The 15639-nt window shown below is 36.6% G+C and overlaps 1 protein-coding gene across 14 annotated transcripts in view; it reads right to left on the reverse strand.

Moving 5' to 3' along the window:
* The window catches only part of SLC16A7 (solute carrier family 16 member 7), a 490902-nt gene that overhangs the window by 405732 nt on the left and 69531 nt on the right, over positions 1–15639 (reverse strand). Inside the window, exon 1 of one of the 14 annotated variants that reach the window (XM_009004135.5) lies at positions 13200–13268. The exons of the other annotated variants lie outside the window; for them this stretch is intronic. The gene's annotated coding sequence lies outside the window, so the exon portion shown is untranslated. Of the gene's footprint in view, positions 1–13199; positions 13269–15639 lie in introns of those variants that run through there. 14 annotated transcript variants of the gene reach the window in all.

The raw sequence follows: 15639 nt of genomic DNA on the forward strand, positions 1-15639 counted from the left end.
GAAATAGACCTATTCTGAGAGGAGTTCTGACTGAACTGAGCCATGTTCCTCAGGGGCCTCAGACAAAAATGACCTGAATGCTATTGGTTCCCTATGTGCCCACAGGTGACCCTCTCAAAGTAGCCAGTGACAGAGAGATCCCTATACAAATACAAGATGAATAAATAGTATATGTTGAATCACTGTTTGAAATACTATGTTCAGAAACATTTGAACTTGAAAGGAGCTTTAAGGTGAGAACTATTCTTCATTCCTTTTCATTCCATCCTCCTTCCCATGCTTAAATCTCCCTCTAACTTGTAGGCATCTCCTGATGAACAGGAAAATTATTACAGGAGATAATTTGGTTAGGAAAAAAATATTAACAACTTTTCTACAATTTTTGAAGCAGTTCTATAAAAACATATTTGCAATGAGCCATGGAGGTATCTAGGTTAATACACACACGTGCGCGCACTCACACACACACACACACACACACACACAGAGCGTTTGCTAGCATGAGTAAAGCTGGGACTCTGAACTGTATGCTTACAGAGCTAGTGAACTGAAGAACATTCTAGGAGTTTATTTGCATAAACTGACAATTTTGTTTGTTTTGCGTGTGGCTACAGACAGACAGGACAGTTCATGGAAACCCAGGAGGGACTAAAACAATAAACAAGATGGATGGAATGATACATACACTTGTCCAGCCTGCAGAAAAATTTGAGGTTCCAGAGGATAGGGGATTTAAGAACTGATGCTATAGAAGCTGTTTTCACAAAATACTTTGAGACTCTAAACACAATGATGCCTTAAGATTCAGATGGTCAGGTGTGGCATGCATTTGAACAGGGGGCATTTTGGCCATTGCTGCCTGCACCTCAGCTGTGGGTATTTGACAATGAATTACTTTGGAAACATGAAAGGAAAAGAACTTTACATAGGCAGTGTTTTTATTGCTGCTGTTGTTTTTTTCCAGAGGACGTTAGCAATGGTGAGAAAGCAGTAGTGCAAAAACTCATTTGACTTTTCTCTCAGCTCATGTGCTTCCCAGAAATATTTGGTGCAGGACTTTACAGAGAATTCAGGGTCATGGTAAAGGCAAATGAAGGGTGAACAGTCAGCAGAACTGTAATTATTATTATTAACCTAACTCCCTTTTTGATCATCAGTTCATCCATTCATTTGTTCAACAAATATCAATTGAAAGCCTACTGCTTGCCAACTATAGTGGCTACAGGGCTAAACAAAACATGGATACAAATTTTAGTAGAGGTTAGAGGCAATGACAAAGTTAGAAATGTAAATAAGGGCCGGGCGCGGTGGCGCAAGCCTGTAATCCCAGCAGTTTGGGAGGCCGAGGCCGGTGGATCACGAGGTCAAGAGATCGAGACCATCCTGGCCAACATGGTGAAACCCCATCTCTACTAAAAATACAAAAAAATTAGCTGGGCATGGTGGCGCGTGCCTGTAATCCCAGCTACTCAGGAGGCTGAAGCAGGAGAATTGCCCGAACCCAGGAGGCAGAGGTTGTGGTGAGCTGAGATCGTGCCATTGCACTCCAGCCTGGGTAACAAGAGCGAAACTCCATCTCAAAAAAAAAAAAAAAAAAATGTAAATAAGATAATTACAGATTGCATTCTATACAAAAAAATTAAATAGGATATTATAATAGAGATTAATCATTCAGGGAACAGAGGTTAAACAAAGTTTGCAAGTAGAGAGTGGCCAAGAAAGTAAAAGCTGGAGAAATTTTCATTTTACATGTTCTGGAGTAGAAGCTAAAGAATTTCCTTCTCTCTTACCTGTCTCCTTCTCAATCCAAAACCCAATAGCAATCAAGATAACTAATTTTCAGTCTAAAAAAAATTAGCACAATTCCTATAAATCCAAGGTTATTTTTCAAATCTGGTTAAACAATATCTTGAAAACACTGCACTGGAAAAAGTCCTCTATCTTCTGTGATGTTCAGCCTCAGGACTTTTGGAAGTTCTCAGGACCACCTTACTGATGTCCTGTTTCATTCTTTCTTGGCTATGAGCCCCACAGACTTGGACTGGTTTCTACTTTACTGTCTTTTGCCTCTCTATCCTCTGTAAAAGTTCCATTCTTGGAAGTTTTGACTGCGGAGTGGGATAGTCTCCCTGACTTGCTTTTTCTTGATGCCAGTAAAGCTAGGTGGAAAACACCTTTATTTTTCAGATTATTACTAATGATTACTGAGGAAAAACACATGAGCATTGTAATAATGGTTAACATGAATAGGTTCCACAGCTTGAAGCTATGAAATATTAACTGTGCTGGTCTTCAATTACAGATGCTACCGGTCTCTGAGTTGATTATTTCAGTGGCAATAACTTGCTACCCTTAATTTTTATACTTAGAGGTAAGCCTTACTTACCATACTTCTTTCTTCATTCTAATTCTACCCTTATGACGAAATCAAGGTAGAATATTGCATCTAATGTTTTCATGTTTCCAGCATTCAATCATTCATCCATTCATTCACCAAATGTTTATTTTGTATTTCATTTTATGCCAAAAACGGTGCCAGATTGTAAATACAAAATGACCAAAATATAAGACATAGTCTCTGATCTATAAAAGGACATAATGTAGGAGGTAACCATGAAGTAGATAATTACATCATATGATAAACATCATGAAACAGGTAAGTTCAGATTTCTATGGGGCTAAGAGGAGAATAAATCTAACCGTAATGATAGTTAAATAACTACAACAAGAAGAGTTAAGGTTGTACTGAATGGTTTGAACTGTCTTGAAGAATGAGATTAACTCCCAGGATGAGTCTGTGTAGGGTGAAATTGGGAGTAGTAATAGTTAACAAAAAAATACCAATGGGTGATGGCAATGGTGGCCCATTTATAGAGGCCACTGCCATGATGTCAGCTATAGTGGGAGGGGCACTGCCAGGGCTCCACATAGCTGGGAATAGGTGGAAGCTCCACTCTCTTCTGACATGGCAAGGCAGGAGTCTTGTGTCTCTGGAAGCAGCTTCAGCCACCCAGCCATGGCTGGGGACCTGGCATCCCTATGCTCTTGGGAGCTGGAGGGAGGCAGGAGCCCCACCTTCCCAGGTGCAGCTGCAGCCACCCAAGCCACACTGTGGATGCAGGCATGTCTGCACTCCTGGGGGCCTGGGAAGGCCCTCCTGTCCCTGCAGGCTCAGAAATGCCTGCTACCATAGCCTGGCTTCTTTCTGCGTCTGGTGCCTGTTCTGATCTTGGAGCACACCTGAGGCTTAGCCTGGGCACTGTTGAAACCCAACTGGGTGTGCATTCACTTGGGGCAGCACTGACATGCTGGCTCCCTGCTGTCTCAGCCCCCTGGACTTTGGGCATCAACAAGCACAGCAGGGAGACAAAGTGGGGGCTGAGGACAGCTTGGCACTGGCTTGCAGGCACCCCTTGGCATGAGCAGCCTGGGCTGCATGAACAGCTTCAGGAGGCAGACAGACTCCTGGGTAGAAAAGGGTGGGTTCCTGTTGAAGCCCCACCTACAAGCTGGGGAAGGCCTAAAGCTTGGGGGCCTGGTTGCCAGCCCCAAGGACCAGAATAAGAAATTATGGTGCTTTTTCTGGGCCTGCCCATGGTTGCCCATGAACCAATCAACATGCACTTCCTCCCATCTGAAGCCCAAAAAACCCCTGTACTCAGCTAGACTCAAAGAGACGATGGGACAACCTGCCTATGTAGAAGAGTTACTCACTCCAGAGTCTTCTTTCAGCTAAGAACAGAGCAGACATCAGGACTACCAGCTGCAGAAAGGAGCTACCCACTTCAGGATATCATCTCTGATGAGAACTGAACACTCATCGGGCCATCCTGGGTGCAGAGAGGAGCTACCTATTATGAGTCTCTTCTGAGCTGTTCTATCACTCAATAAAACTTTTCTTCACCTTGCTTACCCTCCACTGGTTCATGTACCTCACTCTTTCTGGACACAGGACAAGAACTCAGGACCTACTGAATGGTGGGACTAAAAGAGCTGTAACACAAACATGGCTAAAACATATCTCTTCCTCACCATGTTGCAGGTGACAAGAAGGAGAGAAGAGCTGTGGCCCTTCAGGGAACCCAGACCTAGGATTTCCCTGAGCCAGGGTTGTGATTGCAGCCAGCATACCCAGCTGTGTGCAGTGGTTGAACCCCATGCTTACTCGCTCACACATCCCTTGCCACTCCACACCTGGCTCACTCTTGTGGTGGAGTGAGCCCACCAGGCTTGAGTAAAAACTTGAGCAAAGGTGTCACCAGCCACAGAGGTTTCTGGCTGATGAGGCAACACCCAAGGATCCTATAATATTTGTATGTCCTGGAAATAAGAGACAGCATGGCACCATGACATATATAGTTGGAAATAAATTAGGGTAGAAAAGCACACAGTCCATCCTTCTTAAAGCTCTGGAAATTACATACTGGTTTTTGAGTAAGGGAATGATTTGGTTAGTTTGCATTTTAGAGACAGGTTAAAGAAGACAGTTGAAGACAGTTTATAGCAACAAAATATTAGATTATATTGTAAGCAGTCTAGAAAAGCCACGACAAAACACTAGCTTTAAGGATTCAGAGCTCCTTAAAAAATATCTTTAATATTTTAATGTTCAATGTTCAATTTTTTCCAGTTTAAGTGTTACCCCTTCCAATATGCCTCTGGCCTACCCAACAATGATGTGTTGGATCAACCTCTTCACACACAAACCTCGATTTTGTCTTTTTACTAGAAAGGAAACTATAGTTCACAAAAATACTGCAGTCTAAAGAACTCGTTCTAGATTCCATTATAAATTCAAAGTATCCAAAATTCACAACTACTCATTAAATCTTTCTAAGAAAAAACACTAAGCGCCACATTAATACACACACACACACACACACACACAAAAGCAGTGGGCTAAAACATATAATAATGTTTATTATAAGCTGTCTACGTATGGAATAGTGTGCAGATGAAACTCATTTCAAGTGACATTTGCATTCATCAAAAGATTTTAAATAACATTTGCGTAAGGTAAGAAGTATAAATTATATAGGAAACATACAATAAAAATATGTCCCTTTAACTACTAGTAGATAAAAAATACTCTAGGGAGACATTATGTACTATCTTCACTCCCTCTATTTTTTGCATTTTTTTTCCTTCTTTAATGTGGCATACTTTTGTTCTTAAATAAATTAAACATTATAATAATTTAGAGTAGTTGAGGTATAAGAGAAAAGTGATTTCTTAGTTCTCTATTTTTCAGAAATCATAAATTCAGTTAGTGGGGGCTGTACCTAATTGTTTATGATTGTTCTGCACATACATTTGCTATGTTTGGAGAGATAAATAGTTAAAAAAATCCAGTCATTACTAAATAGAGATTATATGAGTAATAGTTTGCTGTTAGCTATTATTAAAAAAATCAGTAGCTACTTGACATCAAAAAAAAAGAGCAAAAACCACATCAGCATACTAAAAAAAATTGTACTTAAAAAAAATAAAAGTTTAATTAAAAATATGTTTATTCAAAATGCACATATATTCAATATAAAAATTATATTTATCCAATTAGTGAAAGAACATAGTAAAAATACTAAAAAATGAAGTAAATTGTTTTTACCTAGAAGCATAATAAATCAGAAGCAAATTCTGTCAAACGTTAGTCATTGAGAACATCAATCTGTACAATGACTCTGCTGTCAACTTGAGGTTTTGAGATTTAATCATTTCAGGAGCAAGAAAGCCATAAGTCATATTTTACTCAAGAGACACTTGGGTACACATATTCAAGCTGTTACCCTCATAAATTTCTTGACAATTTGCCTGAAGGTCAATTGGCAATGAAATAATAAAAAATTTAATTTTTGAACACATTATGTGAAGGAGGATTTAGAGAAATATTTAGTCATTTGGCTTCATATATATATATATATATATAAAACTGGGAAATATGAGACAGCTGCAAATCTAGTAAACACATTATAGTCCTGAAGTATACTTAATATGTAAGTGCATGATGTGGAAAGTGGAAGTGCTAAATGACATCAGGACATCTGACTAGGGTCATTATTTTTCTAAAAGTGTTCATTTTAAAATTTATTGTATATGAAAAGAAGCATAGTCTATTAATATATAATCCCTACACAGATTTTATGACATCATGCATCATATTTTTTCAGACTGTGGCACAATTAGGGTTGATTACAAAATAGGCCACAAATGGTTCCCCTCTCTGCATATTCTTCTTTTAACACTTTTCTTTTACCTTTACTTTGAGGCTTGAACATGTGATCTGATGTGTGTGTCTCAGATCTGAATGCCACATGATTGGGTGAGGTTCAGGGCTCTTTTGCTGTGTGCTCACTTAGCCTTCCTCTGTCCAAGAAAAAAGTGAGAGAGAACAAGTTATCTGTTGTCTCATAAGGCCACTGATTTCATCAGAACAAGGGCCCACCATCATGACTTAATTACCTCTAAAAGGTACCATCTCCAAATTCCATCACACCAGGCATTTTGAGGGTACACAAAGATTCAGCCTGTAACACTGTGACCAGTGAATACAATAAGAAATATGAATATATGAAAGAAGTAGATATTTGAAAACCATTTGTGCATTTGAGTCTGTCCTCTCTTGTAGGTTGTAAGGATGTCTTGGAACCATCACCACCCTATGAAAAATGACAGGCATAGGCCTTGTTCTATCATTGCCCTTGTTGACCCAGACTCACTTAGTTATGGGTAAGATGAACTGAAAGCTGAGGATCAGACCTACCACTTTATGAGACAACAGTAACTGAGTCTTAGTATTTTAGAAATCCCAAACCCTCTAGCATGTTTGAATTTGATCTGTCTTCTGTCCTGTTATATCCGTTGTAATGTGGGATACCGGAATATCACTGGAGTAACAGCCTTTCCAAACGTACTCCTATCTCTGTAGCATGACTTCTATCTTGCCTGCTGCTTTTCACGCCAGTTCCCAAAGGACTGAAATCCTTGCCTAAATTTTAGCCCTTTTTATTAGAACATATATCTCCTGCCTTATTTCTGCCACACTGCTCCTCTTTTCTGCACCTTCTTCCCAGTACCTCTTATTTTATTTATTTTTCATTTTTGTTATTATTTTTTGAGATGGAGTCTTGCTCTGTCACCCAGGCTGGAGTGCAATATTTTGATCTTGACTCACTGGAACTTCCGCCTCCCTGGTTCAAGTGATTCTCCTGCCTTAGCCTCCCGAGTAGCTGGGACTACAGGTGTGCACGCCACGATGTCTGGCTAATTTTTTGTATTTTTAGTATAGATGGGGTTTCACCATGTTATCCAGGATGGTCTCAATCTCCTGACCTCATGATCTGCTCACCTCTGCCTCCCAAAGTCCTGAGATTACAGGTGTGAGCCAGAGCTACTGGCCTACCTCTTACTTTGGAGATATGATAGCACTGCAGGGAATTTTGACTTAACCTAAACAGACTTACTAGCAATACAAATAACTTTGGTGCTCTGACAAAAAAATATAAGCACAGTTCAGATTCCCTCTGCTCTCCTCACCTGACTGGCCCTTTCCAATGTCAACACTAGTTCATGTGTAATCTAAGCTCCCTGGACACAGTGATATGGATTACCTGTCACCTTAAACAGTTCTATCATCAAAGTTTTGCCAAAAGAAGCATGCCTCTTTCTATCATTTAATTCACAAATATTTATCAAACAACTCCTATGTGGCAGAAGTCCAGTGTGCTAGGACTAAGAGTGTAAAGATGAAACAAGATACAGTCTATGCCTTCATGGAGTATATAACCCTTTTAGAGATAATAACAAGGAAAAAAAGCATGTAACACTCTATGGCAACTTTACCCGGCTAGAATTATCTGAATTCCTAAACATGGAAATTTATTTTCGTGACGATTTTCTTAGTTCTTCTAATATAACATAAATATTATGAAACAATATAAAGGAGAAAAGTTAATTCAACACATAAAATGAATAAATTAGGTGTTAAGGCTTAGGTCATTAGGGAATAATTTTCTTATCAAAATCTAGTTGGGAAAAGCTGCTCTATGGTAATAAGTATTGTATAAGGCAGTGGAACTAAACTAGCCTGAGATCATAAAACCATTTTGGTTGATCCTTGAGTGATGACCATGATTTCATCGAGTAACAAGGAAAGAGTAAAAAAAAAAAAAATCCAACAAGAATATTCACAAAAATTCCTCTCAAGATAGATAATGATATCCTTGAATAACAAATAAAGTAGATGTTCTCTTCCAGTTAGATAACAAATGATATTCCCACAAATATTACAGCAAAGACCAATAAAGACTTCAGTCATTTCAAGAACTGATATACAGAATTAAACATGCAGTGTCATCTTTATAAACCTGTTCCAATATTAAGTTCAGTGTTATGAGTAAGAAATGAATATCATAATATTTTATTCATTTTTGTTAATTTCCTTTTGGGTTATATGAGAGTTTTTCATTCCTATGATTGTACAAGACACAAAAGAGAAGAAAATATACCAATTGAATGCTCATGTAAAGTATTTTATTGCTAACAAAAATTACTACACATTACTTGTGGACAAAAAACAAAAACAAAAACTTGTTCGCTGACAACGTGTCTAGTCTATTAGTAACACAGTGTACTACCTTACTGAGTTAGGGCTTAATTTTGTTCAACATCATGGGATTATCAATTCCAGCATTTATTCTATGTTATGACACATTCTTACTAGTATATTTTAGAATCAACTTCAAGAAACAACTGAATCTATTTGCCAATTATTGTCAAAAAGAACGGCTCAATACTTATTATCCCGAAACCAATTCATCAATTTTGGCAAATGTTCTTCTACACTCAGATATAAAATTCTAAAAGTTTAATTCAAGAGGTTAGATTCATTATATGTGGAAATATTATGTAGCAAAGTCATTCTGACATCCTTATCATACTGCTCAAAATTACAAATTTCATAAGAGGCTTGTAAGTTATTTTATTATAGAGGTGATGGAAATGAGACTTTAGTCTACAAAATATCCTGAGTCAAAGTCAACTCTTTTATGCTTAAGAGTGCAGAATTCCATGGCTTTGTTAAGCTCAGGTCAAATAGCTGACTAGATCCAAAACTGCATTTGAATTAAAGTCCTTGGACTACTATAAAGTACACTTGTAGGACTAATTTCATAGAGAGATGGCACAGCCTTCCATCCAGGTAAGAACACAATTAAAGCTCTTTATTATATAAGAATGTCATGTTTGCAATCCACACTATTAGAATTCAATGCATATGTAATTGCAATAGGCAATACAAAACTGTGATGCACTTTAGACTTGATCATTTGCTATCCACCTTTAGTCCAAAGTCAGCCAAAGAATCAACATGTTGCTGTAAATTTCCTTGTGAATGTAACCTCTCTGCTCCAAGCACATGGTGATAAAGAAAAAATATAAACAGGGAGAAACAAATTAAATATCTAACTAAAATGATGATAATAATAACAGCATCAACAAGAAGAAGCATCTCCATTGCCCAGAAACAGAAGGAAAATACAGCATGGGCAAACAATAAGCCTGCTGGGATATAGGACTGGAAGTAGTCAATGAAGCAGAAGTTCATGCTCTGCATGGTAGAGGGGACTCTAAGTACTCCATGCAAGATGGGAGGTAAGAAAGTCTGTCTCGCTGATACAGTCTTGGCGCCGGTCCGGCCTGATTTCCATACCTTCAAACCCTCCTGAATGGAGGAATAAAAAAATGAAACTGTTGCTCATCACTACCTGAGATGTGTGTGTGTATATATATATATTTGCACTTGAGCCAAGGGGACACTAGCAGAACTTTACAGCAAAAACTGATTGAAGCTATTTCATGGGCTTAAAGCCTAAATTCTAATAGCTTCCAAACAAGTACAGGATGTGAGAATGCTTTTATGCTTCAAAAACTACTTGGGAAAATTGTGCATATATGCATATCTTACAATTATCTATTTTAATTTTAGGTGTGCAGAGTTGTGCATGAGAAGAAATATGAAGGAATTTTCATGGCAGCATGGTATATAAGAGTCAAAAATTAGATCAATAGGAGAATGTATATCAATAGGAGAATCCATAATTAAAGTACATAAATTCATAGAATGAAATATACGGGAATTAAAATAAATTACCTAAAGCTATATATTTGAACCATATCACTTCAAAACATATCATTAAACAAATAAAGTATGTGATTTTCTAAAAGGACTAATTCAGATGCCAATATGTGACATCTGGTAACTTGTAAAATAATATTAATAAAATATTACATAGGGAAGCATACATATGTAGTAAACCACGAGAGAAAAATAAAGAACCTCGAATTCAGGAATAGAGACCTAGGTATATAGAAAAGATTGGTAGAGGACCCTCTTGTCTGATGGCTTGGACCCTCATGAATTGCACAAGAGGCTGGCAATGTTTCCTGAAAGTATTTTATCAACAGAAACACATAGAAAGAAACAGAGACAAGATGGCATAAAGGGAAAGGAGACTTTTGGATGCATAGGCCTTGAGTAACGGAATTTCTTAGTTCTAGAGGGCAGGCCTACCTCCTTAGTTCCAGTGGTCTGGGCCACAAACCAGGGTGGAGAGGGCAGAGTTGCTGTTAGGACCACCACGATGAACCCAAAAGACAAGGTCCCGAGCCACAGATAATGATTCCCAAGCCTTACAACCTATTAAAATTTGTCCTACTAGGTTAAACTTGCTTGAGACCAGTAAATTTAGGTCAGTGACACGATTTGTTTTTCCTTCTGATTTCTCCTTTTTGGAATAAGTACATCTATTCTCTATCCATCCCACCATTGTATCTTGGGAATAGATGACCTATTTTCCATGTTTCACAAATCCACAGATGGAGAGGAATTTTGTTCTAGAATGGGCTGTACCCCAAATCTCACTCATAATTAATTTAGAGATAATTTGGACTTAGAGTTGATGTTGGAGTGGTGAAGACATTTGGGGATGTTGGAATCAGATGTATGTATTTTGCATGTGGGAAGGACTTAAATTTGGAGGGGACTGGAAGGCAGGCTGCGATGAGTTGAATTGTGTCCCTCAAAAAAGTTATCTTGAAGCTGTAACCTCCAGTGTCTCAGAATATCACTTCTTTGTAAATAAGGCCAGTGCAGATGCAGTTGGTTAAGATGAGGTCACAATGGAGTAGGGTGAGCTTTTATCCTGTAGGACAGTTGATCTTAGAAGAAGACAGCCATGTGAAGACACAAACACAGGGAAAATGCCATTTGAAGATACAGCATAGATTACAGTTTTACTGCCACAATCAAGAAAAGCCTGTGTTTACCACAAGCTGGAAGAGGCAAGGAAGGATATTACCCTAGAAGCTTCCAAGAAGCACAGCCCAGTTGACATCTTGATTTCAGATATTTAGTTTCTAAAGGAGAGAGAATCAATTTCTGTTATTTTAAATTACCCAGTTTATGGTACTTTGTTATGGCAGCCGTAGGAAGTGTTTAATAAGAACTTATAATCTGCCAGGTACAGTATTATACAAATTCACATTATTCTCACACTAGATAAGGAAGGGAAGCATTATTATTATTCTTACCCCCAATTATAGTTCACTTATCAGAAGCTCTTAAAGGTTATGCAATTTATCCATGATTTGCAAAGCAAGTTTATTGTGCTACTGAGACTTTAAGCTTGGTTTTCAGTCACCTACACCCTTTACAGCACTGATTCAAATACCTCCCACCAGGTCCCTCCCACAACATGTGAGGATTATGGAAACTACAATTCAAAATGATATTTTGGTGGGGACACAACCAAACCATATCACTTTCTTCTCTAACCTTGAGAAATCTCCTTTTGTAAACAGAACTTAAATACCTAAGCAATTCCACAATGGGATTATGTAAATTGAACTGATATATAAATTTAGCAATGCCAAGGGTAAATCTGGAAAATATCACTATACAACTATACCTTATCTAGATAAACTTAAAAATGGAAATGAATTAAGGAATAAAATATGATTTCTCTCAAAAACAACATGTTGACTAATAAACATCAACTCTACTTTTCAGCAAGTAAACAGAGGCTTTGATTTTAGTTTCAGCACTGCCAGGAACTGTTGTTATTTCTCTCTCCGGACCTAGTTCCTCATATATGAAATGTTACATTCTTCCAGATTCCTATCAGTTCCAAACTTCAATTGGAAAATCATCGATCATTGCCTGACATTTAATTTCAATTTGAAAAGAATACAAATAGAAAACTGCATATGTAGTACCATAACATTTAGCTTTTGATGTTTACTTGAATCTAAATCCAGCCAAAACAAGCTTTTATGCTTTGGATACTTGCTGAATAAAGATAACAACGGCCAGACAATTTAGAAAGAACCAATACACACACACACACACACACACACACACACACACACACACACATTATATATATATATATTACTCTATTTTGTGATGCCAGTAACTCAAGCAATGTATCTCTTTATGTTGAGGGCTCGATGCACAATGATTACTCTGTAAAAGAAGGCAATATTTTTATTTTTAGACACCTGCTTTGAAGACTGTAAAATTTAGTGAGCAATGTCTTTTATTATACCTAAATTATACATATAGCATCCCTGAAATATAACTGTATATTAACTTCACATCATACCATAATATTGTACTATCCCAAATGTTTTGGAATGAAATTGCCTAAGTCTTATAATAAAGATCAATTTATTTTTTACTATTTTTTTCAATAAAGTACACATACAAGTTATAAAATATAATATTTCAAATAGGAAAAATAGATTACTTTTGGCATTATAATATGAAGTGCAAATAATTTTGGTGAATAAAGATTCAGATTTAATTTTCCTTACTAGCCAAGACTTGGCACACTATACAATGTACATTATTATAAATAATTATGATCTTTCAGCCAGCAGGATTAAGAACCACAATTGACAGTTTCATAAGAACATTTAAAAATTCTCTTCCAATATAATACAACACAAAATTCCTTCTTAGCTTTAACTTGGTAAACTTCAAAAGTAAAATAGGTTTACAATAGCCAGTATTTATAAAGTTTCTCATTGTTATTCCAATATGCTTAGAGCATGAAATCACATGACAGTAAAGAAAAAAAAAACACGTCTATAATCTAAACTACAGTTAACGTAAATATGATTTGTATAATTTTTAAAATTACCTGAATAGAGAGAGAACCTGCGTTTGACACTTTTCTCAGGGCTCAGGACTAAGAACAGAGGCAACTGATGATTAACTTTTAGCTACAAGCAAACTTACACACATATCTCCAGAGACTGCTTTGCCCTTCTCTCACTTCTCTCAAATAGGGGAAAGGTAGTCATTTCTCTTCTTCAAGTCCTGCTTTGACATGCACGATTAGTTCATACTTTTCAGAATCTAAAGTAAACTTGGCTTATATCATGGGTCAAAGAAGGTGACCAAGACTGGCAATTTGAACTGCTAAATTTAACCTTCTCATGTGCTGTGTTGATGTAGCCACATTTTCAAGCACATTTTCTATCATGTGATTTAATATCATGCATAATATATATTACAGAAATGCTATAGTACATACATTAATGGTTTAGTGACCCTTCAGTGAGTCTAAGACTATGTAACTCTAAGTTATTAATAATAATAAAGAGGCCAAGGTCAATGTGTTGAATCTCTTGTGAACCAGTCAGTTTCATTTGTTTCTTCATCACACATAATAGGGTCAGCCATTCTGTAAATGTATGCTCTCTGTCCCAAAGGGTCCCCTACCCTGTGTGCGGGTGAATCTGGTGATAGATCATTAGTACCATCTTTGTGTTTGAAGAAATTACAATAGCGTTTGGGAAAATGCAGGGCGATTTGTTTATTTATTTATTTATTTTTGAGACGGAGTTTTGCTCCTGTTACCCAGTATGCAGTGCAATGGCGCAATCTCGGCTCACCGCAACCTCCGCCTCCTGGGTTCAGGCAATTCTCCTGCCTCAGCCTCCTGAGTAGCTGGGATTACAGGCACGTGCCACCATGCCCAGCTAATTTTTTGTATTTTTAGTAGAGATGGGGTTTCACCATGTTGGCCAGGATGGTCTCGATCTCTTGACCTCGTGATCCACCGGCCTCAGCCTCCCAAAGTGCTGGGATTACAGGTTGAGCCACCGCGCCCGGCCTCTCATATTCTAGGTAAGCATTTTGCCAAATAACTTATACCCATTATCCCATTCTCCAAACCACACATGATAGACATTATAATAAATATTTTCCTGTGGGGGCACTGAAGCTCAGAGTTTTGATTACTTATTTATGGACATATAGCTGGGAAATATTGGATCCTGGATTCCAAATCTAGATTGTCTGGATTTGAGGCATATGTTCCTCTTCATCAGACAGCATGCTAGACCCTCCTTATCAGTGCATGAGAAATATCTGATTTCCTATGTGAAAGATACAATTATTTAGGTCTAAGCACTAAGCAACAGCCACTTGTAAAATATGCTTTCCAAAAATTTTGATAGGCTGCATTTCTAAATGCATATAACATTAAATAATAATAACCAGGTAGTAACATAAATAACCTCTAGAAATTGTATGTAATTTATATAATTAAGTAAAGAAAATGCTTTTAAAAATTTTGTGGTATGTTTCTATATTTTCTACATAAAAACTAAAATGAAATAAAAGCATAAGGAAATTAATCTAGGTCAAAATTAGACATTCACTGAGGTTTTAATACATTGAACAAATTGTATTATGGATTTCACAATTATATAGTACATCTGACAATCAAAAGCCGTCCATATATTTACTGAAAACTCTTCAAATGCTTCTTTGTCCCAATAAAACAAGGTGCTTAGTGACTAGTAAGTGTTCAAGACATTTACATGGGGTAAAATAACTAATGTAATGTAAATGATTAACCAATAAATAACTTCCTTTTGTGCATACACCTCAAAGTAGTTTCTTTCTTAAAAGGGCAAAAGAATAAAATTTCAGTAAGATTGTTTGCTTTATCAACTACTTTTTGATATTAACAACATGACAATAAGACTCAATTTAATGCAAATAAATAATTATTAACTTTATTCAGTTAATGTTATTTATTACATAAGAAAAATAATTTTTAAGGTTCCCATGTGTATAGTTTTTTTAGTAAGTATTATTACAAAATAATCTAAAGTTAAATAAGAAGAGAAATCCAAGGACGTAAGTTTGATATGTAAAAATTATGTTATCACAAAATAACTTGATAAGATCTATAAAAAACAAAATTGACAGGAGTATGCATAATGTATTTTGTACTCATTTTGTATTATTTTGCTTAATGTTATTACAATATAAAATCCTCAAAAAATACTATCCACTGATAGAAACCATGCTCTGTTAAGTCTAATGTACATGTTAGAAAAGTTTAAAGAGTTCAAATTATAAATTCTATATTTTCTTCCTAAAGGTTGAATTCAATTTTCTTCATATAAGCTGTTTCTCCTACTAAATTATTTTAACATCTTAAATAAACATTTTAAACAAATCCACCAAAAATTAAAAGTCACCTAAAGCAGCAAATTATGGGCTAATGTTTGCTGATGTAAAACACAGAGCAAATATAATGAACTGACTTTAACATTAACTTT

This window comes from Callithrix jacchus, chromosome 9 (assembly GCF_049354715.1).
Source record: "Callithrix jacchus isolate 240 chromosome 9, calJac240_pri, whole genome shotgun sequence".
NCBI lineage: Eukaryota > Metazoa > Chordata > Mammalia > Primates > Cebidae > Callithrix > Callithrix jacchus.